Genomic DNA, 25278 nt, shown 5'->3' on the forward strand with positions numbered 1-25278 from the left:
GCAACTTTAAAGTGTAAATGAAGAGCATCATTCATGAAGGTGACTGATGTCACAGCTCCGGTACTTGGGATCACAGCCTGCAGTAAAGTGGTGATGATAATGTAACCCCCTTAAAGGGGCTGTGCCGTTTTAACCATTTTTAAGAGTACAGTTCAGTGGCATTGTGTATATTTACATTATTGTGCATGCTGACGATTTTTAAATGATACACAGATTAACAAAGCAATAATCCCTTTCCTTTCTAAACTAGTCTATATTAGTGTTGGTCAGGATGGCATAGGTTATGCTGCAGTAACAAAAAACTCCAAAATCTCAGTAGCTTGAAAACAATAAAGGTTTATTTTTAGCTCACGCTACATGTCCATTGCAGGTCAGCTGGGAACCAGGCTGACGGGAGAGACGCTATCTGGAGTATTGCTGGTTGCTACGGCACAGAGAAAAAAGTGGCATATCTTGTACTGGCTCTTAAAATATCTGTTCACACGTAATTGGTCGAAGCAGGTCCCATAACCACCCCTAACTTAAAGAGGATGTGGAAGTACAGTCTTATCACGTGTCTGGAAAGAAAGAAGCAGAGTATTTGTGAAGAGCCCTGTGAAAGCTACAAGTCTCTTTCAGTTACAAATGGCAAATCATATTTGAATCGGCCAGAGCAGTAAGGGGAATTTGCTGACTTACCTGAGTCTAGGGGTCGTTTGGCTTCAGACACAGTTGGATCTAGATACTCAGAGTCGTCTTCAGTGATCCAGCTCCCTTTTGTTTGGGCTTCATTCTCAACTAGTGTCTCCCTAGTCATGATAAAAATAGCAACCAGCAGTTTCTTATTATCCACCAACTCTGAAAGGAAGAGTCTCTTCCCATTATTTCCTACAAAACTCCCTGGACTGATTTTCTGGTCCTCCATTCTCTGGGGCCCCCTCCAGTCTTGTGGATCCTAGGGGCATAGGAGGGAGAGAGGAGGGGGGAAGAGGAGAGAGGCTGACGGTGGGGGGCAGACCCTCCAGGACTGGAGGATCTGGGGTGGCATGGAGGGTATCTCCCCCACCCACTTGGCCCCAGGAAGCCTGTTGGGCTTCCGGGTCTGGTCCCCTCCCTGCCTTCTGGGGCCCCCTCTGTCCGTATGGCTACTAGGGGCATAGGAGGGAGGGGAGGGGAAGAAAAAGAGATGCCAATGGGGAGGGAGCCTCTGGGATCAGGGGATCGGGGGGAACGTGCCTAGCATTTCCCCCACCCCTTTGGGCCCAGTGAGCCTGCTGGGGTCCTGGACCTGGTCCTCCAACCTCCAAGGCACTCCTGGACCCCTCCTGCTGAGTTAAGCCTAAGCCCCACCCCCCAGCCAAGGCCTTTTCCAGCTTCTTTTTTTTTTTTTTTTTGTCTCCTCTTTTTTACTACAGTGGTTCTGTTTTACCTTCTGGTTGCTGTTTCATCTATATTTTTACTTTTTTACTCTTTCTAACATATCTGTTAATTTTCTAACCTTATTTTATTTTTTACTCTTTGTTACAGTTCTGCACCTTTTATTCTTTTCTGTTTTTTGCTGCCCCACACGGCTTGTGGGACTTTGGTTCACAAGCCCGCGGTCGGGCCAGAGCTCATGCGGTGGGAGCTCCAGGTCCAAACCACTGGACTAACAGAGAGCCTCAGACCCCAGGGAATATTCATCAGAGTGAGGTCTCCAGGAGGGCCTCATCTTGGCACCAAGACCCAGCTCTACCCAACAGCCTACAAATTCCAGTGCTGGAAGACTCAGGCCAAACAACCAGTAAGACAGGAACACAATCCCAACCCATCAGAAAAATAAAATAAAATAAAATGAGGGCATCTCTGGTAGTGCAGTGGTTGAGAGTCCACCTGCTGATGCAGGGGACACAGGTTCGTGCCCCGGTCCGGGAAGATCCCACATGCTGTGGAGCGGCTGGGTCCGTGAGCCATGGCTGCTGGGCCTGCGCATCCGGAGCCTGTGCTCCACAGCGGGAGAGGCCACAACAGTGAGAGGCCCGCGTACCACAAAAAAAAAAAAAAAAAAAAAAAAAAATGAGATGACAAAAAAATATGCCACAGATGAAGGAGCAAGGTAAAAACCTAAAAGACCAAATAAATAAAGAGGAAAAAGGCAACCTATCTGAAAAAGAATTCAGAGTAATGATAGTAAAGATGATCCAGAATCTCGGAAATAGAATGGAGGAACAGATTGAGAAAATACAAGAAACGTTTAACAAAGGTCTAGAAGAACTAATGAACAAACAAACAGAGATAAACAACACAATAACTGAAATGAAAAACACACTAGGAGGAATCGATAGCAGAATGACTGAGGCAGAAGAACGAATAAGTGAGCTGGAAGAAAGAATGGTGGAAATAACTGCCAAGGAGCAGAATAAAGAAAAAAGAATGAAAAGAATTGAGGACAGTCTCAGAGACCTCTGGTACAACACTAAACATGCCAGCATTCGAATTATAGGGGTCCCAGAACAAGAGAGAAAGAAAGGGTCTGAGAAAATATTTGAAGAGACTATAGTGGAAAACTTCCATAAGATGAGAAAGGAAATAGGCACCCAAGTCCAGGAAGCACAGAGAATCCCATACAGGATAAACCCTAGAAGAAACACACCAAGACACATATTAATCAAACTAACAAAAACTAAATTCAAAGAAAAAATATTAAAGCAAAGGGAAAAGCAAAAATAACATACAAAGGAATCCCCATAAGGTTATCAGCTGATTTTTCAGCAGAAACTCTGCAGACCAGAAGGGAGTGGCAGGATATACTTAAAGTGATGAAAGAAAAAAACTTACAACCAATATTACCCAGCAAGGATCTCATTCACATTCAACGGAGAAATCAAAAGTTTTACAGACAAGCAAAAGCTAAGAGAATTCAGCACCACCAAACAGGCTTTACAACAAATGCTAAAGAAACTTCTCTAGGTGGGAAACACAAGAGAAGAAAAAGACCCACAAAAACAAACCCAAAACAAGAAAACGGTAATAGGAACATACATACTGATAATGACCTTGAATGTAAATGGATTAAATGCTCCAAACAAAAGACACAGGCTGACTGAATGAATACAAAAACAAGACCCATATATATGCTGTCTACAAGAGACCCACTTCAGACCTAGGGACACATACAGACCGAAAGTGAAGGGATGGAAAAAGATATTCCATGCAAATGGAAATCAAAAGAAAAATGGAGTAGCAATACTCGCATCAGATAAAATAAACTTTAAAATAAAGACTGTTACAAGAGATAAGGAAGGACAATACATAATGATCAAGGGATCAATCCAAGAAGAAGATATAACAATAATAAATATTTATGCACCCAACATAGGAGTACCTCAATACATAAGGCAATGCTAACAACAATGAAAGGGGAAATTGACAGTAACACAATAATAGTAGGGGAATTTAACACCCCACTTACACCAATGGAAAGATCATCCAAACAGAAAATAAATAAGGAAACACAAGCTTTAAATGACACAATAGACCAGATAGATTTAGTTGATATTTATAGGACATTCCACCCAAAAGTGGCAGAATACACTCTCTTCTCAAGTGCACACGGAACATTCTCAAGGATAGATCACATCTTGGGTCACAAATCAAGCTTTGGGAAATTTAAGAAAATTGCAATCGTATCAAGCATCTTTTCTGACCACAACACTATGAGATTGGAAATCAATTACAGGAAAAAAACTGTAAAAAGCACAAATACATGGAGACCAAACAGTGTGCTACTAAATAACCAAGAGATCACTGAGGAAATCAAAAAAGAAATAAAAAAATACATAGAAACAAATGACAACAAAAACACAATGACCCAAAACCTATGAGACACAGCAAAAACAGTTCTAAGAGGGAAGTTTATAGCAATTCAATCTCACCTCAACAAACGAAAAATCTCAAATAAACAATCTATCCTTATACCTAAAGCAACTAGAGAAAGAAGAACAAAGAAAACCCAGAGTCAGTAGAAGGAAAGAAATCATAAGGATCAGAACAAAAATAAATGAAATAGAAACAAAGAAAACAAAAGCAAAGTTCAATAAAACTAAAAGTTGGTTCTTTGAGAAGATGAACAAAATTGATAAACCTTTAGCCAGACGCATCAAGAAAAACTGGGAGAGGATGCAATTCAATGAAATCAGAAATGAAGAAGGAGAAATCATAACTGACTCCACAGAAATACAAAGGATTATAAGAGACTACTACAAAAAACTATATGCCAATAAAAAGGAGACCCACAAAGAAATGGACAAATTCTTGGAAAGGTACAGTTTTCCAAGACTGAACCAGGAAGAATTAGAAAATATAAACAGACCTAACACAAGCACTGTAATTGAAACTGTAATTAATATTCTTCCAACAAACAAAAGTCCAGGACCAGATGGCTTCACAGGAGAATTCTATCAAACATTTAGAGAAGAGCTAATACCTATCCTTCTCAAACTCTTCCAAAAAATTACAGAGGAAGGAACACTCCCAAATTCGTTCTATGAGGCCACCATCACTCTGATACCAAAACCAGAAAAAGATAAAACAAAAAAAGAAAATCACAGACCAATATCACTGATGAACATAGATGCAAAAATCCTGAACAAAATACTAGCAAATAGAATCCAACAGCACATTAAAAGAGTCATACACCATGATCAAGTGGCATTTATCCCAGGGATGCAAGGATTCTTCAATATATGCAAATCAATCAATGTGATACACCACAATAACAAATTAAGAAATAAAAACCATATGATCATCTCAATAGATGCAGAAAAAGCTTTTGGCAAAATTCAATACCGATTTATGATAAAAACTCTCCAGAAAATAGGCATAGAGGGAACCTACCTCAGCATAATAAAGACCATATATGACAAAACCACAGCAAGCATAGTACTCAATGGTGAAAAACTGAAAGCATTTCCACTAAGATCAGGAACAAGACAAGGATGTCCACTCTCACCACTCTTATTCAACATAGCTTTTGGAAGTCCCAGCTGCAGCAACCAGAGAAGAAAAAGCAATAAAACGAATACAAATTGGAAAAGAAGTAAAACTGTCACTGTTTACCAATGACATGATACTGTACACAGAAAATCCTAAAGATGCCACCAGAAAACTACTAGAACTAATCAATGAATTTGGTAAGGTTGCAGGATACAAAGTTAATGCACAGAAATCTCTGGCATTCCTATACACCAACAGTGAAAAATCAGAAAGAGAAATTAAGGAAACACTTCCATTTACCATTGCAACAAAAAGAATAAAATACCTAGGAATAACCCTGCCTAAGGAGGCAAAAGACTTGTACTCAGAAAACTATAAAGCACTGATGAAAGAAATCAAAGATGACATAAACAGGTAGAGAAATATACCATGTTCTTGGATTGGAAGAATCAATATTGTGAAAATGACTATACTACCCAAAGCAATCTACAGATTCAGTGCAATCCCTATCAAACTACCAATGGCATTTTTCACAGAATTAGAACAAAAATTTTACAATTTGTATGGAAACACAAAAGACCCCAAATAGCCAAAGCAATCTGGAGAAAGAAAAATGGAGCTGGAGGAATCAGGCTCCCTGAATTCAAACTATACTACAGAGCTACAGTAATCAAGAAAGTATGGTACTGGCACAAAAACAGAAATATAGATCAATGGTACAGGATAGAAAGCCCAGAGATAAACCCATGCACGTATGGTAACCTAATTTAGGACAAAGTAGGCAAGAATATACAATGGAGATAAGACAGTCTCTTCAATAAGTGGTGCTGGGAAAACTGGACAGCTACATGTAAAAGAATGAAACTAGAACACTACCTAACACCATACACAAAAATAAACTCCAAATAGATTAAAGACCTAAATATAAGACTGGACACTATAAAACTCTTAGAGGAAAACATAGGAAAAACACACTTTGACATAAACCCCAGCAAGATCTTTTCTGACCCACCTTCCAGAGTAATGGAAATACAAACAAAAATAAACAAATGTGACCTAATTAAACTTAAAAGTTTTTGCAAAGTGAAGGAAGCCATAAAGAAGATGAAAAGACAACCCTCAGAATGGGAGAAAATATTTACAAATGAAGCAACGGACAAAGGATTAATCTCCAAAATATACAAACAGCTCATGGAGCTCAATATCAGAAAAACAAACACAAAAATGGGCAGAAGACCTAAATAGATATTTCACCAAAGAAGACATACAGATGGCCGAGAGACACATGAAAAGATGCTCAACATCACTAATTATTAGAGAAGAGCAAATCAAAGCTACAATGAGGTATCACCTCACACCAGTCAGAATGACCATCATCAAAAAATCAACAAACAATAAATGCTGGAGAGGGTGTGGAGAAAAGGGAACCCTCTTGCACTGTTGGTGGGAATGTAAATTGATACAGCACTATGGAGAACAGTATGGATGTTCCTTAAAAAACTAAAAATAGAACTACCATACGACCCAGCAATCCCACTACAGGGCATATACCCTGAGAAAACCATAATTCAAAAGAACACATGTACTCCAATGTTCATTTCATCACTATTTACAGTAGCCAGGACATGGAAACAACCTAAATGTCCAGAAATAGATGAATGGATAAAGAAGATGTGGTACATATATACAATGGAATATTACTCAGCCATAAAAAGGAATGAAATTGGGTCATTTGTAGAGACGTAGATGGACCTAGAGTCTGTCATACAGAGTGAAGTAAGTCAGAAAGAGAAAAACAAATATCATATATTAACGCATACATGTGGAATCTAGAAAAATGGTACAGATGAACCTATTTGTGGGCAGGAATAGAGACATAGATGTAGAGAACATGGTGGGGAACACGGTGGGGAAGGGTGCAACAAATTGGGAGATTACGTTTGACATAAATACACTACCATGTGTAAAATAGATAGTTAGTGGGAACCTGCTGTATAGCACAGGGAACTCAGCTTGGTGCTCTGTGATGACCTAGATAGGTGGGATGGGGGGGTGGGAGGGAGGTCCATGAGGGAGGGGATATAGGTATACATACAGCTGCTTCACTTCATTGTACAGCAGAAACTAACAGAACATTGTAAAGAATTTTACTCCAATAGAAGAAAAAAAGAGTTAAAGGGGAACTAAAGGGTAGTTTCTACTTCTCCAAGACATCCACAACTTATCCAGGGAAAGAATGAGAACATTTTCTACGTCACTGCCTCTGGCCTTACTCTCTCTTCTGGTTTTCCTTCTTTTGATCCTGGATTATATGCGCACGTGTGTGTGTGTCTACAAATACCCATGCACATCCATGTATATGATGACATGCTCGCCTATATTTACATATGTTTATGTATATCTTTTGATTGTTGATCTCCCTACTACCTGTTGATCTATCCATGTTTCTAACTAAAAGGTTATTAGAACATTCAATTCTGCTAATCAGAATTATTATCATATTGGTTAAAAACCTGAGCTCTGTCAGCAGAGAGAACTGGGCTCCAATCTGCTGTGCCATTTACTAACTCTTTGGCATATTTTAACTTATTCAATCTCTCTGAGACTTAATTTCCTAATCTGTGAAATGGGGATAATAATACCTACTTCCCAGGGTCACAGAAATGATTAAATGACATAGGTGAAGTGCTTAGTATAGTACATGGCACATAGAGGTAGCTATCATATACTGAGAATTCATTTTCAATAATAATAATCATGATAATATAGCAGAAAATTCGAAGCCATGAAAACCTATTCATAATATTATAGATTAAAAAGTCAGATTGTCAAAAGAGCATTTACAACATGATCTCATTTTTATTAAAATACACACACACACACACACACACACACACACACACACCTGGAAGGATATACACCAGAGTTTACCAATGATAGTGTGGGTAGAACTACAGGTGATTTTTAAAATTATATTTTACTTTGCACATATGCAGTTGGCTGTATATTATTCTGCCAATCTGTAATTCCTCTAGTTTGTACAATACATAGCAACTCTTATGGAATGATAAAAAGAAACAAAAAAAAACATGTCACTGTAAAAGAAAGAGAAACAGTGAGTGATCTTCTGGAAGATCTAGCAAAGCTTCATGACCAGATGCCATGGGATGGATAAGGTACCAGCCTATCTTGGCAGGCTTCAGTTGTCCTATTTTTTTTGTTTTGTTTTGTTTTGTTTTTTGTTTGTTTTTTCACTCTCTCAGTCTGTCTTTGATGAATACAAGCACCGCTCCCAGGGAAATCTTACCACACAGACTCAAGGCTATCCTGGACATCAAAGAGCCTGGAGCAGTTTGTCGCTTATCTGGATGTGGGCACAGCTTGCCACTAAATTCTTCTCTTTACAGCTACTCTTAAGGATCTGTGATAATAGAAAGGAGCAGTGATAGAAAACATGAGGAGATCCTCCAAACCATTGGTGATTGAACCCAGGGTGTTCATCTACAGGTACTTAGTTTTTGTTTTTTGAACCAGCAAATGTACTGCTCTGACAATTCGAAAGAGCTTGTATCCCACAAGAGAGTGGCTGATGAGAGAGGAAACCAGGCTGGGGACTTTGGGCGAAGGTAAGGGTCCAATTCATACAGGAGATCAGTAATTTGAATAATTAATACGTGACTTCCCCGACTCTACACAGCCATTTGAGTTCACACAGACGAATGGCCATGACATAATTAGGCTCTGGATGAGGAAGATTAGTATAAACTTAAATCTCTCTTCACTTCCCATAGGTTTGGTACTCCAAACACTAGTTGTCTGGGAGTCTAGAGTGTGGGAGAAAGAAGTAGGATCATTTCGTCAGCTGGTAAAAGTGTTCATCTGTGAGGCTGCTCCTCACACATGGTTGATTTAGTATGTTTTACACTTTGGAGACTTTTATGGTAGTTACATATGTGCCCTTGTGCCTGAGACCTGATGGTACATCAACAACTAGCTATGTGGGTTGTGGAAGAAGCTGGGAATTGGTGTGACCAGGACTTGGCAAACTGGTGTAGCTGCAAGTTGGGTTCCTAAAGGCTCTGAGTCTGCAGACCTGAGAAAGGTGGTGGGTGGCAACTGGGTCTACACCTAACATTTGCTGGGCCCAAGTAAGAATATTAAATAGATTCATGTACCATATGTCTAAATAATTAAGAGTTTAGAATCAAACTAATAAACGGTTAAATAAATTCTAACTCTCACATACAGCGTCATCACAACAAAACAAACATACTTTCATAACAACAAAATTTTTTTTAAATCCATAAAACTGTGGTTTTTAACATGACTTAAAGCCAACAAAATAGCAAAGATAACTGAATGTAATTATTACTGCAGTGAATATTAATTTCAATTTCCTTGTTTGTTTTTTTTCCTTCTGGTGGTTCATCGATATATATAATATATACGACTTGTTTTCCATGACTTTTGAAATGTTACCTTTATAATAATAAAGAAAAAGAAATAATACTTTTGATTATATTCTGTAATAGATCTAAGTAAATTGAGTACCTAAGTACAATTTACTTCTAAGTATGTTGTATATGATTTTTCCTCTTACTTTAAAACACATTAAATTAATAATCTCATTTTGAGTCCTCCATTCTATATAGTGATCATCTGATGCATTTTTAAAATTTTTTATTTTTTTTTTGCGGTATACGGGCCTCCCACTGTTGTGGCCTCTCCCGTTGCGGAGCACAGGCTCCGGACGCGCAGGCTCAGCGGCCGTGGCTCACGGGCCCAGCCGCTCCGCGGCATGTGGGATCTTCCCAGAACAGGGCACGAACCCGCGTCCCCTGCATCGGCAGGCAGACTCTCAACGACTGCACCACCAGGGAAGCCCCATCTGATGCATTTTTTAACCTATATTACATGCGGAACATTTTTTCCCTTTTTTGTAGTTGTTTTTTCTTTTTTATCTTTTGTTTTTCTGTTTTTAAATTTATTTTTTCTTTTTTTCTCTTTTTCCATGCTGAACATTTTTGCATTATGTTGTAAAATAATTTTTATGAAACTGAGAAAATTTCCATTGTTTTCTGTAAATATTGAGCTGCCATTGCCACAAAAAGCATCATTATGCTTGATTAAATATTGGACACATACTATTTTATCCTCTAATTTAAAAAATTATTTTCCATTATGGTTTATTACAGGATATTGAATATAGTTCCCTGTGCTATAGAGTAGGATCTGGTTGTTTATCCATTCTATACATAATAGTTTGCATCTGCTAATCCCAAACTCCCAATCCAACCCTCCTCCATCCCCCTTTCCCTTGGCAACCACAAGTCCATTCTCTATGTCTGTGAGTCTGTTTATTTTGTAGATAAGTTCATTTGTGTCATATTTTAGATTCCACATATAAGTGATATCCTATGGTATTTGTCTTTCTCTTTCTGATTTATGTCGCTTCATACGATAATCTGTAGGTCCATCCATGTAGCTGCAATAGCATTAATTCATTCTTTTTTATGGCTGAGTAGTATTTCATTGTGTATATATACCACATCTTCTTTATCCATTCATCTGTTGATGGACATTTAAGTTGTTTCCATGTCTTGGCTATTGTAAATAGTGCTGCTATGATCATGAGGGTGCATGTATCTTTTTTTTTTTTTTAGTTTTATTTATTTATTTATTTATTTATGGCTGTGTTGGCTCTTCGTTTCTGTGTGAGGGCTTTCTCTAGTTGCGGCGAGCGGGGGCCCCTGTTCATCGCGGTGCGCGGGCCTCTCACTATCGTGGCCTCTCTTGTTGGCGGAGCACAGGCTCCAGACGCGCAGGCTCAGTAATTGTGGCTCACGGGGCTAGTTGCTCCGCGGCATGTGGGTCCTTCCCAGACCAGGGCTCAAACCCATGTCCCCTGCATTGGCAGGCAGATTCTCAACCACTGCGCCACCAGGGAAGCCCTCATGTATCTTTTTGAATTATAGTTTTGTCTGGATATATGCCCAGGAGTGGGATTCCTGGATCATATGACAAGTCTATTTTTAGTTTTTTAAGGAACCTTCATACTGTTCTCCTAGTGACTGCCTCAATTTACATTCCCATCAACAGTGTAGGAGGGTTCCCTTTTCTCCACACCCTCTCCAGCATTTATTGTATGTGTTTTTGTTTTGTGGTACACGGGCCTCTCACTGTTGTGGCCTCCCCTGTTGCGGAGCACAGGCTCCGGACGCACAGGCTCAGCGGCCACAGCTCACGGGCCCAGCCGCTCTGCGGCATGTGGGATCTTCCCAGACCGGGGCACGAACCTGCGTCCCCTGCATCGGCAGGTGGACTCTCAACTACTGCGCCACCAGGGAAGCCCTGTATGTGTATTTTTGATGATGGCCATTCTGACTGGTGTGAGGTGATACCTCATTGTAGTTTTGATTTGCATTTTTCTAATAATTAGCGATGTTGAGCTTCTTTTCATGTGCCTATTTGCCATCTGGACACATACTATTTTATAAGACCATCATACATAATATAAGAACATCATTTGTCTCTGTTGAATACTATTTTTGTTTTGCTGTTTATTCAATCTTTTAAAAATTAATTGTAGTAGTTACATATGTAATACTTTTTGTGTGCAAGTGGTGTTTCATTTTAGTCAAGAACCTAAGTGATTCCAGAAACAAATACCTTAATTGGCCAAAACTGATCATGAGGCTTGCTTTAAAATTTTGTCACAGCGGTAACAAAATACTGCTTTTGGACCTAGGATATAAAAACATATAACAGCTATTTCTACAATTTCTTTCTCCATCTAAAATAATTTTGCTGTAAAATTAAATACTAAATTTAATTCTGCCATATTCATACAATGGAAAATTGTACTCATTAATTTGAATTGGATTGCATCTTGCTAGAAATATATTTACACTGTCAGAAAGACGTGACAGCCATTTTTCAGGATCACTGTCCAATAAGCACAGTAAAGCTCCAGAGGTTTTTCGTTTTCACATTCAATTTCAGCTTTTATAAATGCAATTTTCTTCATATGCTATCGGACAGGCCAGAATTGCATTTGGCTCCCTGAGTCATAATTTTGTTATGAATAATTCTTTTTGTTGCTGTTATCATTTTAATCAATAATTAAGCCTTTATTTAATGGAGAATATGAAGTTGCAGGGATTTCATCTAATCTTTCCAAAATGTGAGTTGGAAATTATTTTGTTCATTGTTATTTGATTAGTAATGAAATCTTTATTAGGTAAAAAATTTGTAAAATCCTGTCTGTCTCTTTATGTGGGTCATGCTCAGCAGAAACCTGCTCACTTTCATTGTTTCTAGTTTTTAGAAATTTAAGCACTGATTTTTTTTTCTTATTGAAGTGTAGTCGACTTACAATGTTGTGTTAATTTCTGCTGTACAGCCAAGTGATTCAGTTACACATACATATATGTATGTGTATATATATATATATATATTCTTTTTTATATTCTTTTCCATTATGGTTTATCACAGGATATTGACTATAGCTCCCTGTGCTATACAGTAGGACATGTTGTTTATCCATCCTATATATAATAGTTTGCATCTGCTAACCTCAAACTCCCAATTAGTTCCTCTCCCACCCTCTCTTCCCCTTGGCAACCACAAGTCTGTTCTCTATCTAAGCGGACTGCTTTCTATCAATACTTCCTTTTCCTTCATCTTTTTTCTTTACTGAGCTTCACTTTTGTATTTTCTATCTCTATGATGATCTTGTACTCATTTTCAAAATTATTTAAATAAAGCTGAAATGTATATCTAAATTTTGGAAAAATTTACATCTTATTCAAATGTTAATGAAAATTAATCATTTTAGCATTCAATGTGCATCTAGTTGCCACTGTATTTGTCCACCTAGTTGCCAATTCATATAATGTTTCCTTAATGTTGCATCTAAACTTGCATATATACAAATTTAAGAGTGATATGAATTATTTAGTGTTACAAAATATCCCTTAGCTTTTACTTGCAACTCTTGCAAATACCAGAACCATGCACCACCGGGAAATGATAACCTTGTTATGCAGGAATCTGTTGCATTCAAGCTAGCTGAGAGGAAGGATTTGACAAGTTAATTGATTTGTCTTTTTTTCTTAAATTCTTCCTCCTCCTTGCGCTCGGAGGCAATGTCTAGCTCTATGTTAGCGGTAGCACCACTGACAAATCTTCATGGCGTTTGGTCTCAGTCCCTTTGTATTTCAAGGACATAGGGTTAGAAATGTAAGGAAGCCATTTCTTGGGACCTGAGCAGTGTGAGTCATGAGAACAAATGTTTAGGGTTTATGGATTGTGCTGTGGTAGCACTGACTGCCAAACCCCAAATGATGGGCACTCTTACATTCCTTGATACACTTATCTGTTGTGTAAAGCTCAAGGCTTGGGCCCCTTTTGCCTGGATTAAGGGCTGTGGTGGCCACTTTGGATGTTGTCTTTGGAATAGTGAGAATCTATGGAGACTGGAAAACCTGGCAGATCAGCAACTAGGAGAAAGGAGACCCGCTAGGTGAGATTTGGGAGAGGGGGCAGAGGCAGATCACCATGAGGCTAAATGAGGCTTAAGCTTCCAAGCCCTTTATTTGCACAGACTGCTCCAAGACCCATACCTAATTTTCTGTTCTTTTTCTTAAAGGTGGCCCCCAGTCCATAAAACTTTTAAAGTGGAATACCAGGACTCAAGACAGGCAGGGAACTTCAGGACTGGTCCTCCTTCTGGCAGCATCCTGGAGTACTCAACAGGGACTAGAGGCATCTGAGCTGGAAGCAAAGCCTGGTCCAACCCAGTCAGGTTTCACAGTAATAAAAGAAACCCCAGCAGCAAGATTCATCCAAATCCCTAGAACGGCACTGATCAATAGAAGTATAATGCAAGTCACAGGTGTAACTTTAAATTTTCTAGTGGCTACATTTAAACAAGTAAAAATAATCAGGTGAAAGGAATCCTAATGGTATATTTTATTTAACCCAATGTATCAAAAATGTTAATGAAGTTCCTAAAATCTGGTGTGTATTTTACACTGGCAGCACATCTTAATTCAGACCTCCCACATTTCAACTGCTCAGTAGCTACGTGTGGCTATGGCTACCATATTGTACAGCACGGCTCTAGATAAGCCCTCTGTCTCTACCTTCTAGTCAATGTTGGCTGGGGCACTGTATTAGTTTCTTATTGCTGCTGTAACAAGTCACCCCAAATTGAGTGGCATAAGACAACACAAATTTATTTTCTTATAGTTCTGGAGATCAGAAGTCCAAAATGGGTATTACTGGGCTAAGATATTGGTCAGGTTGCCTTCTTTCTGGAGACACTGTTACCTCGCCTCTTTCAGCTTCTAGAGGCTGTCCACATTCCTTGGCTCATAGCCCCACATCATTCCAACTTCTGCTTCCATAGTCACATCTCCTTCTCTGGCTCTAACCCTCCTGCATCCCTCTTATAAGGACCGTTGTGATTATGTTGCGCCCACACAAATAATCCAGGATAATCTTCCCATCTCAAGATCCTTCACTTAATGACATCTGCCAAGTCCCCTTTGCCCTGCAAGGTAGCATATTCCCATGTTCTGGGGATTAAGATGTGGACATCCCTGGGAGGTACTTAGGAGAGGCTGAGGCTTCAGGGAAAAGATGCTAGGGCCTCTAGACAAAGTAGGGTCAAGATAAAAAGGAATGGCTCCATTTTTTTTTTTTTTTAAATGGGCTGAAGATCTTTATTATTTTTTAGTTGAAGTATAGTTGATTTACAATATTATATGGGGCTGAAGATATTAACCTCATCAAAGAAGATATACAGAAGGCAAATAAGCATATGAAAAGATGCTCCACATCATATGGTATCAGGGAAATGCAAATTAAAACAAGATCTACCATACAGCTATTAGAATGGCCAAAATCCAGAACACTGAACACACCAAATGCTGGTGAGGATGTGGAGCAACAGGAACTCTCATTCATTGCTGGTGGGAACACAAAATGGTATAGTCCTTTGGAAGACTGTGTGGCAGCTTCTTACAAAACGAAACATACTCTTAGCATACAATCCAGCAATCGTACTCCTTGGTATTTACCCAGAGGAGCTGAAAACTGACGTCCACACAAAAACCTGCACACAGATATTTACGGCAGCTTTAATCATAATTGTCAAAACTTGGAAGCAACCAAGATGTCCTGCAGTAGGCAAATGGATAAATTAATTTTGGTACATCCAGACAATGGAATATTACTCAGCACTGAAAAGAAATGAGCTATCAAGACATAAAAACTCACGGAACAATCTTAAATGCATATTACTTAGTACAAGAAGCCAATCTAAAAAGGCTGTATGCTGTATGATTCTAACTATATACCGTTCTGGAAAAGGCAAACCTATGGAGACCATAAAAAGATCAGTGGTAGCTGGGATGGGGGTGGGAACAAATGATTATGCAGAGCACAGAGGATTTTTAGAGCCGTGAAAATACTCTGTAGGATATTATAAGAATGGATATATGCCATTATACATTTGTCCAAACCCTTAGAATGTACAACACCAAGGGGGAACCCTAAAGTAAACAATGGACTTTGGGTGATTATGATAGGTCAATGTACGTTCATCCTTGGTAAAAAATGTACCATTCTGGTGAATAACGTTGATAATCGGAAAGGCTATTCATGTATGGGGGTAAGGAGTATATGGGAAACCTCTGTACCTCTGCGATTTTGTGGTAAATCTAAAACTGCTCTAAAAAAATAAAGTCTTAAAAACAAAACAAAACACCTGATTGACAGAAGTCTACACAGTGAGTTGGGTATTTAATTTTGATAAAACTGGTCTTCATTAGGAGTAAATGTCTCCAAGGCACTATGGTTTGAAGGAGGCAGCATGAATTCCAGAATTCAATGATGCAAAGAATTAACTGGACTGTAAATCCAGTGGAGACTTAACCATGCTGCTCTTTTTATTAGGATTGCTATGGTTTACAAAGTTCTATTGGTTTTGAGTGATCTATCCCTAACCCAATCCCCCACCCCCTGCCACGCTTAAGACCTGTTATTTGTGTCGCGTACTTCTGTAGAATGCAGTTTTTCAGGAACGCATAAGGTTACTAGAGTAGAAGCACCTCTGTTATTTGTATATAACAAAGTATTTTTTGGGCTGAATACACCGGGACAGACGAGGGCATCTACTGATAACATAGCTCAGCTTTTAGACTTAAAAACCCTTAATAAAAGAACGCGGGACTAGGGAATCACAGTACTCCACATATTGAAAAAGTGCTTCTGGTATAGCATATCACAGCTTACAGCGAGTGAGGACCGAGAATCAAAACTCTGCTTCAGGGATGAGAAAACTATAACCTAGAAGTTATTTTCTACTTCGCATCTTGCCTCCCTAGCAAAGTGTTACAACAAGCCTTCTTGTATAGGCCAATGTTCATTATGCCAAATAACTGGCCATCTTAACAGTTTCTGCATCACGTTACAGCCAAGTCAACAAGGAGGCTTTGTCCTTCCCCAATGCAGTTCCAGTTTTATTCTGTGGTTCCACAGCAACCTCAGCAACTGCACATCATGTAGTACTGCAGTATTTACAGAAAAAAAAATCCAGGTAAAGGTAGATTCTCACTGCTCAGACAGCTGTTGTTCAAGGGTTAACTACAATCACCTTTCTCAATCCTCATAACTGACACCCCCAGTTCCGCCACGGTTGCCATCACCGTCCTCCTCTCCTTGGGTAGCAGCCCCCTGTGTCTTCTGGCTCCATTTTGTCCAGAGAAAGAACAAGAATGAGCTGAAATTCTAAGGGAGGAAACCTAGGGGAAGCTGAAGATGTTGAATCTTTGGGGGAGCCTGGCTCAGGGTCATCCCAACCAGCAGGCTGTCTACTTTTACTGCCATTTGGGAAACTTGTCACACTTATCAATCCTAGAATAGAGCTTCTTCTCCAAGGATCATATCCATTCCACACCACCCCATCCCTCACTATTGGCTACACACACACACACACACACTCAGTGCACACATCAGAGGCAGACTGCTCATGATGTCCTCAGTAGCAGAATGGATCATGTAAACATTAACATATTCATTGAATGAAAAAATAAAGATGTATTTCATTTCTTCATAGGAATACTATTAAAATGGGACAGTGGGCTCCTAACCAAGGACTCAGCATTAAATAAGTCAGAGACATGGTCAAAAATACATCCTAGGAGAAAAGATTATAAAATCTGTTATCACCTAGAACAATAAAAGTGTGCTGCTTCAACTTCTATAAAACAGACTTAAATATAGCTGCAATGATTACACAAGAGCCCAATGAGCTGTAAGTGCATAAAAGTGCCATTGGATCATACACTTGAGCTAGAGCCTAATTTGATGGCTATAAAGGGTAAATGCTAATCTTGCTCAACTTGTTAGAGTTTAGATGGCTCATAAGAGGTGATTTAATGATCTAAGATATCTTACGGATTCCTGTATTTTCTCTTGATATGTTCCCCTGGAACCAGCTGAGGTATTTAAAACTATTTCCATGAGTCAGTATATCCAGTGTTCAATGTGTTATTGGTAATGGCAGCCATCCTAGCCAATCTGGTCCAGAGCATTGAAGAAACAAGGTGCACTGGAAGGGGTGGGGACCTGGCACTTGACACACCCACCCAGGATATGCCCTGGGAATGCAGCCCACAGGTTGGGGTGCTAGGAGGCTCTCCAGTGTTGCAGGCAGAACGTGGAAGCTGGGGAACAGGGCAATCAATGATAAGCAGTTGTTTTGTAAAATAGGAGACATCAGGGTCATCTGATACGACAAGAGGCGGATACAGGGTAACAACAGAGCAGCTAATAAATTAACACCCTTGGCATTCTTGGATGTCACAGTCACCACTTAAAATACTTTTGAGGGACCCCAAAGATCCATGACATGCAGCCATTTGTCATTCTGCCAGGACAAGCATCTTAAATACCTGAGCACGTGTGAGCTAATTGAGCGAATGACTGGTCTTCCATCTCACCATGACGCTGTGCTTCTTTGCTCATTGTTGGGCATAGAGAAATTTTCCTTAGGTAATTAAAAAATAACAATAACCACAATGTTTTTTTTTTCTTTGAAAGAGGAAGTTAGCTGCTGATGCTGGTATTAAACTGAAGAGAAATTTAGTCAGAAAAATGAAATATAACTGAATGTCAAACTCAGCTGTGCTGGGCTGGAAGGGATGAACAGGTCCACTTGTGTTCTATACAAAAAAAAGAAATTAAAGAAGCTGTTTGTGTATGGCACAGAAACTGGTCATCAAAAGAGAGTTAAATTTTAGTGAACGTTGAAAGGGAGGTGAGTAGGTGATGAGAGGCTACACACGACAAGCAGGTGACCCTTTGATTCTGGAGAACAAGAGTCACTTATACAGGGCTTCCCTGGTGGCACAGTGGTTGAGAGTCCGCCTGACGATGCAGGGGACACGGGTTCATGCCCCGGTCCAGGAGTATCCCACATGCCGCGGAGCGGCTGGGCCCATGAGCCATGGCCGCTGAGCCTGCGCTCCGCAACGGAGTCACTTGTACAATGTTGGGGTTCGAAATGGCTTGGAAGAGTATTGCTCAAGCATGTCACGGGTTTGCTGCAATTGGAAATCAAGCCTGTAGGCGCCGGTTTCGGGAAAGCATGTTTGCAGGTAGCAGCCATTTCTCCCAGCTGGAGTTCAGAGGCAGGACTTGGGTGGGGCTTGGGCAGAGCCAAAGCAAGGTAAGGACTTAGTCCTGGGAGGACTAGGGTGATAAGAAAAAGGGCCTTGATGCTTCTATCTCTTTCTGCCATGTGAGGACACATGCTATTTGCAAGCTAGGAAGAGAGTCCTCACCAGAACCCAACCGTGCTGGCACCATGATCTGGGGCTTCCAGCCTCCAGAACTGGGAAAAAAATAAATTTCTGTTGTTTAAGCTAAAAAAAAAAAGGCCTTGTTGGCCCCAGCCAAAGGAACCTAGGACAGAGCAAGAAGTCAAAGATGATCTCAGAGCAAGCGTACCTTTATGTCGTGTCCCTGGTCATCAGACTAAACATTAATCTTCCTTTTCTAAAGTTAGAATTGGTCCTAGAAATTGTGACAAGGCTGAGTCTACAGATTTGGGAGGAGGATCAAGGGCTCTTGGGTATAAGGGAAGAGAGCTGCAGAGCTAAGAACCTGGAAGGGGGTGAGAAAAATTGCCCGATGAGAAGTATCTGGAGCGTCATACTATTGCAGAGCCCACGGTCAAGTCAAGTGCAGTAGCGTCTGGTTGTCCTTCTCAATGGAGAACCTTTACAGGACGTTCTCAATGTGTGCCTCCTGGATAAAGTTAGGATAATTTGTACTGTGTCTGTTTGACTAAGTTGGGATGTACATTTCCCAGGATTCCCTTCTCTGTATGGTTCCAGGTAGGATTTGGCCAAAAAAGGAATTGGCATGAGATTTGGAAGGTGGAGGGGAAGAAGCAGCCATCACCCTCGGCAGGTTGTTGTGGTCAGAAGCGGTTACAGATAGATGCAGAGGTGCCTGTGGGTTCCAGCTCGTCCTCGTTCTCCTCTGCTCCTGCTCCGGACGCGCAGGCGCAGCGGCCATGGCTCACGGGCCCAGCCGCTCCGCGGCATGTGGGATCTTCCCGGACCGGGGCACGAACCCGCGTCCCCTGCCTCGGCAGGCGGACTCTCAACCACTGCACCACCAGGGAAGCCCCTGATCTGCCTCTTCTTACCAACTGCTAACCCTGATGACTAAGAGTGGCCCCCGACACCAGATGCTTGACAGTGATCCACAAAGGCAGTCGCTCCCCAAAGGCACAGCTTCCCACTGACCTCCCATGAGACTTGACTTTGCCACCTATCTCATTTTGGTGCTGGATGTGCTTAGCTTCTCAGATTGACCAAACAGTGATCTCTTCCCTGATCCCCAACTTTCCTCCTGGTCCTTCTCTTCACCAGTTTCTCCCATCATTGTGTAAGTCTCCTTCCTATAATAAATTCCTACTCTATGACTTGGAGCATTTCTGCTTCCCTGAATAACCTCTGACTGCGTTACTAGTAGCCTGTGGAGACTCCTGGGAAATCGATGCACGGAAGCTTCCACCTGCTTACTTATCGTGAAGATTCTTTTGTTGCAAGAGACGGAAAGCCATACTGAACTAATTTAAGCAAAAGAGGGACCGTTTTGGGCTTATATCCTCAACCCATGAAAGAAGAGGGGTGACTGGAGCCAGGGTTTCAAAAACTATCAGTCTTTTATCTCTTCTGCTCTTTTCCTGTTACCTTTCTCCTTCCCCCTATCAGGAAATACTGATCAGCCCAGCTCAGGTCATGTATCCACCACTGGTCCAATTACAGGCCTGAGGAATGAGGCATTATAATTAACCCAGGTGGGATTGCTTGCCCACCTCTGTGACTTGAGGTTGAGTTTATTATCAGGGGAACTGTCGCACAAATGTGGCCACTAAGAGTATTATTGTGAGCCAGGAAGCTACCTTCATTTATCTCTATCGCACCCTGCTTAGTAAATTAAATTGGCAATTTCGAACACAAGAAAAGCCCTTTCTAGCTAAGCCATGCAAAGAGATATCCAATGGTTGGAAGACACAAATTGCCTAGGCCCCTCACAGAATCTGATATTACACGAATATTACACTGGAAACCTTAAAAACAACTACCAGGATACCACTGGGCATCTTTAGATGGAGCTCTAAAATGTGTCTCACTAGAGGCTTGTTAAGATAGGCAGAAGACATTCTGGCAATGAAAGAGCTACTACCTTCTTTGTTTTTGGACATTACAAGAAACAAGAAAATGAAAGGATGAGAAGTAAAGGTCTTCATTAGGAAGCAAAGGAAGTGAAAGGTGGAGACTATTACATCTTTACTACATTGAGTCTCCACAGCCACAGACATGGTATCATCTCTCCATTTGTTTAGGAATACTTTTAAGTCTTTCAGTAAAAGCTTTAAATTATTTTTCATAGAAGTCTGACCGTATTTTATAAGACTTATTCCTATATAGCTTCTAGATTTTTGTTCTATTATGAATGGTATTTTAAAATCAAATTTTCCAATTATTTGCTTTTTTTTTTTTTTGCAACTTTCTTTTTACTGGAAATTGTAGTCAACTTTTTCATCAGTTCTGAGGATTCGTCTGGAGAGGCTCTTGAATTTTCTAGAAATTTTATCTCCTAATTTTTACACAAAAGTTAATTTTCCTTAGGTGAAATATGCAAATTTAATAATGTAAAGTTAGGATCATAATACCCTGTATTAATTTTCTTTGACTTAACAACTAACATTTATTTAGCTCTTACTGGAAATCATATGGTCTATGGAAGTGTTTTGCAAAGCATGTCTCATCGACCAAGAGGAGGTTTTCATATTCCATACTACAGTTCTTTCTCAGAGATTCACAAAGGCCCTGACAAGTCCTGCAAAGAAACCTCTCTACCTCAGTTAAATCCTGCATTCCAAATTTATTTCATCACAGAACCCCTTTTCAGGCGATACCTTTCAGCTTTCTGAGGAACTGCTTTTTACAAAGAGCTCACTTTGGGAAATGATGGTCTCAGGAAACAGTTATTGTGAAAATTGGTTAACTCCAGGATTTTCTCAAAGTATGTGCTGTCTCTTTCACTATATTCTGTGGAAGCTAAGTTGGGTAGAACAAGGCTCTATATGGCTTTATCTGTTCCTACTCTTCCGTTTTTAACAATAACTGTCTATGGGTTAATGTTAGCAATATAAAAAGAAAGAAAAATATGCATATTAATTTTCATGAGCCTACCCACTACCTCTATTCCTCAAGAAAGGGCCACAGCTGGTCACAGTGGGAGATGATCCTTGAAATTCTGTCAATATCTTTTGACTGATATGGAGATGAGATTTTTTTTCTGGTGCTATTACTCTTCCTGCTAAACCCCAGGTCATCAGCTCTTATGTCATGTTGTTTCCTTACATTGTACAGAACCGCACATGTTTATCGAAAGCTGTCCTTTCTGTGTTCTGGATTATGTACAAAGGCCACAGTTTATCAGAGTACAACTAAATAACTGGAAATGGAGAAGGCCCACAAGTAGGAACCAATTTTATTAGGGAAAAAGAGTTCTAGTTATGTAAGTTTTCCTTGTATTGCTATTTCTGATCAAACAGAGTGTTTATTAGATCATTTGAAAGGATAATGATGAGCTTCACCCTCGTGTACATCAAAATCATTTGTGGAGCTCTGAAAAAATATAAATGACTGAGCCCTATCTGGGACCTTCTGAATTAGAATCTCCAGGGAGGAGCTTGGGCATTTGTATTTTTAAAAGCTCTGCAATTTATTCTCTGGCTTTTATGATGTGGCATTTCTTTTTTAATAAACCACTTTCCCACATGGCCCTGCCTAAATTTTTCTTCTGATTTTGATATTAAAAAATAAGGAATATTTTTAAAGAAAATAAATAAATTTCAAAACCACTTCCCAAACACTAACAATTTTTTTCCTTGTTTGTCTCTAGTTGTTGTTTATGTAGAGAAATTCTTTAATTCTGAATTTGTCACTTAACATTTTGTTAAAAAATGTTTCCATGCTTTCATGTAGTGATAATAATTGTCACTTTAGGAATCATGTAATATTCCAACAAGTTTTTATTTGTATCATAATTTAACTAACCATTTCTTTATTACTAGACATTTAAGCTGTTTCTCTGTTTTTAGCCATTCTACAGAAAATGGCAATGAAGAACTTGATGTATATGGATTTTGCTTTTCTTTTGAATCAGTTCCCTTGGAATAATTTTCTTGAAATCTGGTTATTGGCTCAAAGGATATGAACGTTTTTTACGACTCTTGTTAATGATTACTAAATTGCTTTCCAAAAGGTTGAACAAATTCACAAAGCCATGCCTCAACTCCACAGCATAATTGCCGAGGTTTTCAGGGAGGGGCAAGCAATACTAGAGGTCTGTTAGGTGTTCCCCTGACAGGTAGAAGAAATCACTCTATTACCAGTCCTATTACCTTACTTAAGAAGAAAGACAGGGCTTCCCTGGTGGCACAGTGCTTAAGAATCTGCCTGCCAATGCAGGGGACACGGGTTCGTGTCCCGGCATCCGGGAAGATCCCACATGCCGCAGAGCAACTAAGCCCGTGCGCCACAACTACTGAGTCTGCGCTCTAGAGCCTGTGAGCCACAATTACTGAGCACGAGTGCCACAAGTACTGAAGCCCACGCACCTAGAGCCTGTGCTCCACGACAAGAGAAGCCACCGCGATGAGAAGCCCGCGCACCGCAACTAAGAGTAGCCCCCGATTGCCGCAACTAGAGAAAGCCCACACGCAGCAACAGACCCAACACAATCAAAAATAAATAAATAAATAAAAAATATTAAAAATAAAATGTTTCTCTTTGCCCAGGAAATGGTCAAAGACCCGAAGATAACTGCAAAAAATTAAATTAAAAAAGAAAAGAAGAAGAAAGGCAATCTAATAACAACAGTATTACAGAACTGCTCAGCTATCTCATCTACCAGGCGCCGGCACTTTCCATGCATTCTCTCTAATACTCAAAATAACCCTGGCAAATTAGATCTTACTGCCCCTCATTTTACAGATTAGGAAAGGGTGGGAAGAGAGGTATGATAACTTGCCCGAGGGTCATACAGCAAGTTAGTACTGAAATGGGGGTTTGAACCCTGTGTTTTATCACTGCTATACCACACTGCATTTTACGCCACTGATTTCTGAAGCAGCCACGGAATCTCACCAATTATTGATAGATACCTCCTAAGTCATAAATCGGCTGTAATGGGACTTCCCTGGTGGCACAGTGGTTAAGAATCCACCTGCCAATGCAGGGGGCATGGGTTCAAACCCTAGTCCGGGAAGATCCCACATGCCACAGAGCAACCAAGCCCATGAGCCACAACTACTGAGCCTGCGTGCCACAACTACTGAAGCCCACACACCTAGAGCCCATGCTCCGCAACAAGAGAAGCCACTGCAATGAGAAGCCCGCGCACTGCAAACAGTAGCCCCCGCTCACCGCAACCAGAGAAAGCCAGTGCACAGCAACGAAGACCAGGGCAGTCAAAAATAAATAAATTTATTAAATAAATAGGCTGTAAAATGGAATATGATATAACAGATGTGGTGGGTTAAACATGTCTCCAGTTCTCTGCCTCTTCTCCCACCCAGAGGTGGAGTCTATTGGTGCTTCCCTTGAACCTGGGCTGGTCTGGTGACTTATTTTGACCAATAGAATGCAGCACAAGTGATGCTGCCTAGGTCTGGACCTAGGTCTTAAGACACCTGGCAGATTCAGCCTTCATCCTCTTGGAACCTCAAGCCACTATATAGACGTGTTCCACTTCCTTGCTGGAGAGACCACGAGGAGGGAGAGGTAGATGCCTGGCCAGCCCAGCTGTTCCAGCCATCTCACCTCAGGCACCAGACATGTGAGTGACGCCATCTTGGATCCTCCAATCTCAGCTGAGTCACCATGCCAACAACATCTGGAGCAGAAACAAACCCTCCCGATGAGCTGACAAGCAATCGTTGTGTGTGTGTTTTTTTAATTTATTTATTTTTGGTTGTGTTGGGTCTTCGTTGCTGCGCGTGGGCTTTCTCTAGTTGTGGCGAGTGGGGGCTACTCTTTATTGCAGTGCACGGGCTTCTCATTGTGGTGGCTTCTTTCATTGTGGAGCACGGGCTCTAGGCGCGCGGGCTTCAGTAGTTGTGGCTCACGGGCTCTAGAGCACAGGCTCAGTAGTTGTGGCGCACGGGCTTAGTTGCTCCGCAGCATGTGTGATCTTCCCGGACCAGGGCTCGAACCTGTGTCCCCTGCATTGGCAGGCGGATTCTCAACCACTGCGCCACCAGGGAAGCCCGCAATGGTTGTTTTAAGACATTTCAGTTTGGGGGTGAATTGATACGCAACAATAGAACTAAAGCAATACATTTTATTTTGGTGAATGTCAAATGCAGAAGGAGTACCGATGATATAGTCAAGCTTCCTTAACCCTAACACAAGCAGAATGAAACTCGTTGACATTTACCACCTCTCCTCCCACCTCTGTACTGACCTCTGTCACAGCCCTGATCCCACTGTACACAGCCTTTGTATACATCCACGTCTGCCTTCCCTACCACATTGGGGGTATTCACCTTGGTAACCACAACACCCTACACAATGCCTGGCACAAAATAGCTGTTAATACATATTTGTTGAATGAACCTCGACTTGCTCTTGACTTATTGATGAAAGAACTTGAAATGCAATCATTGCTTTTATTCTTGGGCTCAGCACTGTGCAAAGTATTTTATGCTGAATATCTCATTTAATT

This window comes from Delphinapterus leucas, chromosome 19 (genome assembly GCF_059928025.1).
Source record: "Delphinapterus leucas isolate spDelLeu-1000000601 "Yukka" chromosome 19, BTC_Dleu_Yukka2, whole genome shotgun sequence".
NCBI lineage: Eukaryota > Metazoa > Chordata > Mammalia > Artiodactyla > Monodontidae > Delphinapterus > Delphinapterus leucas.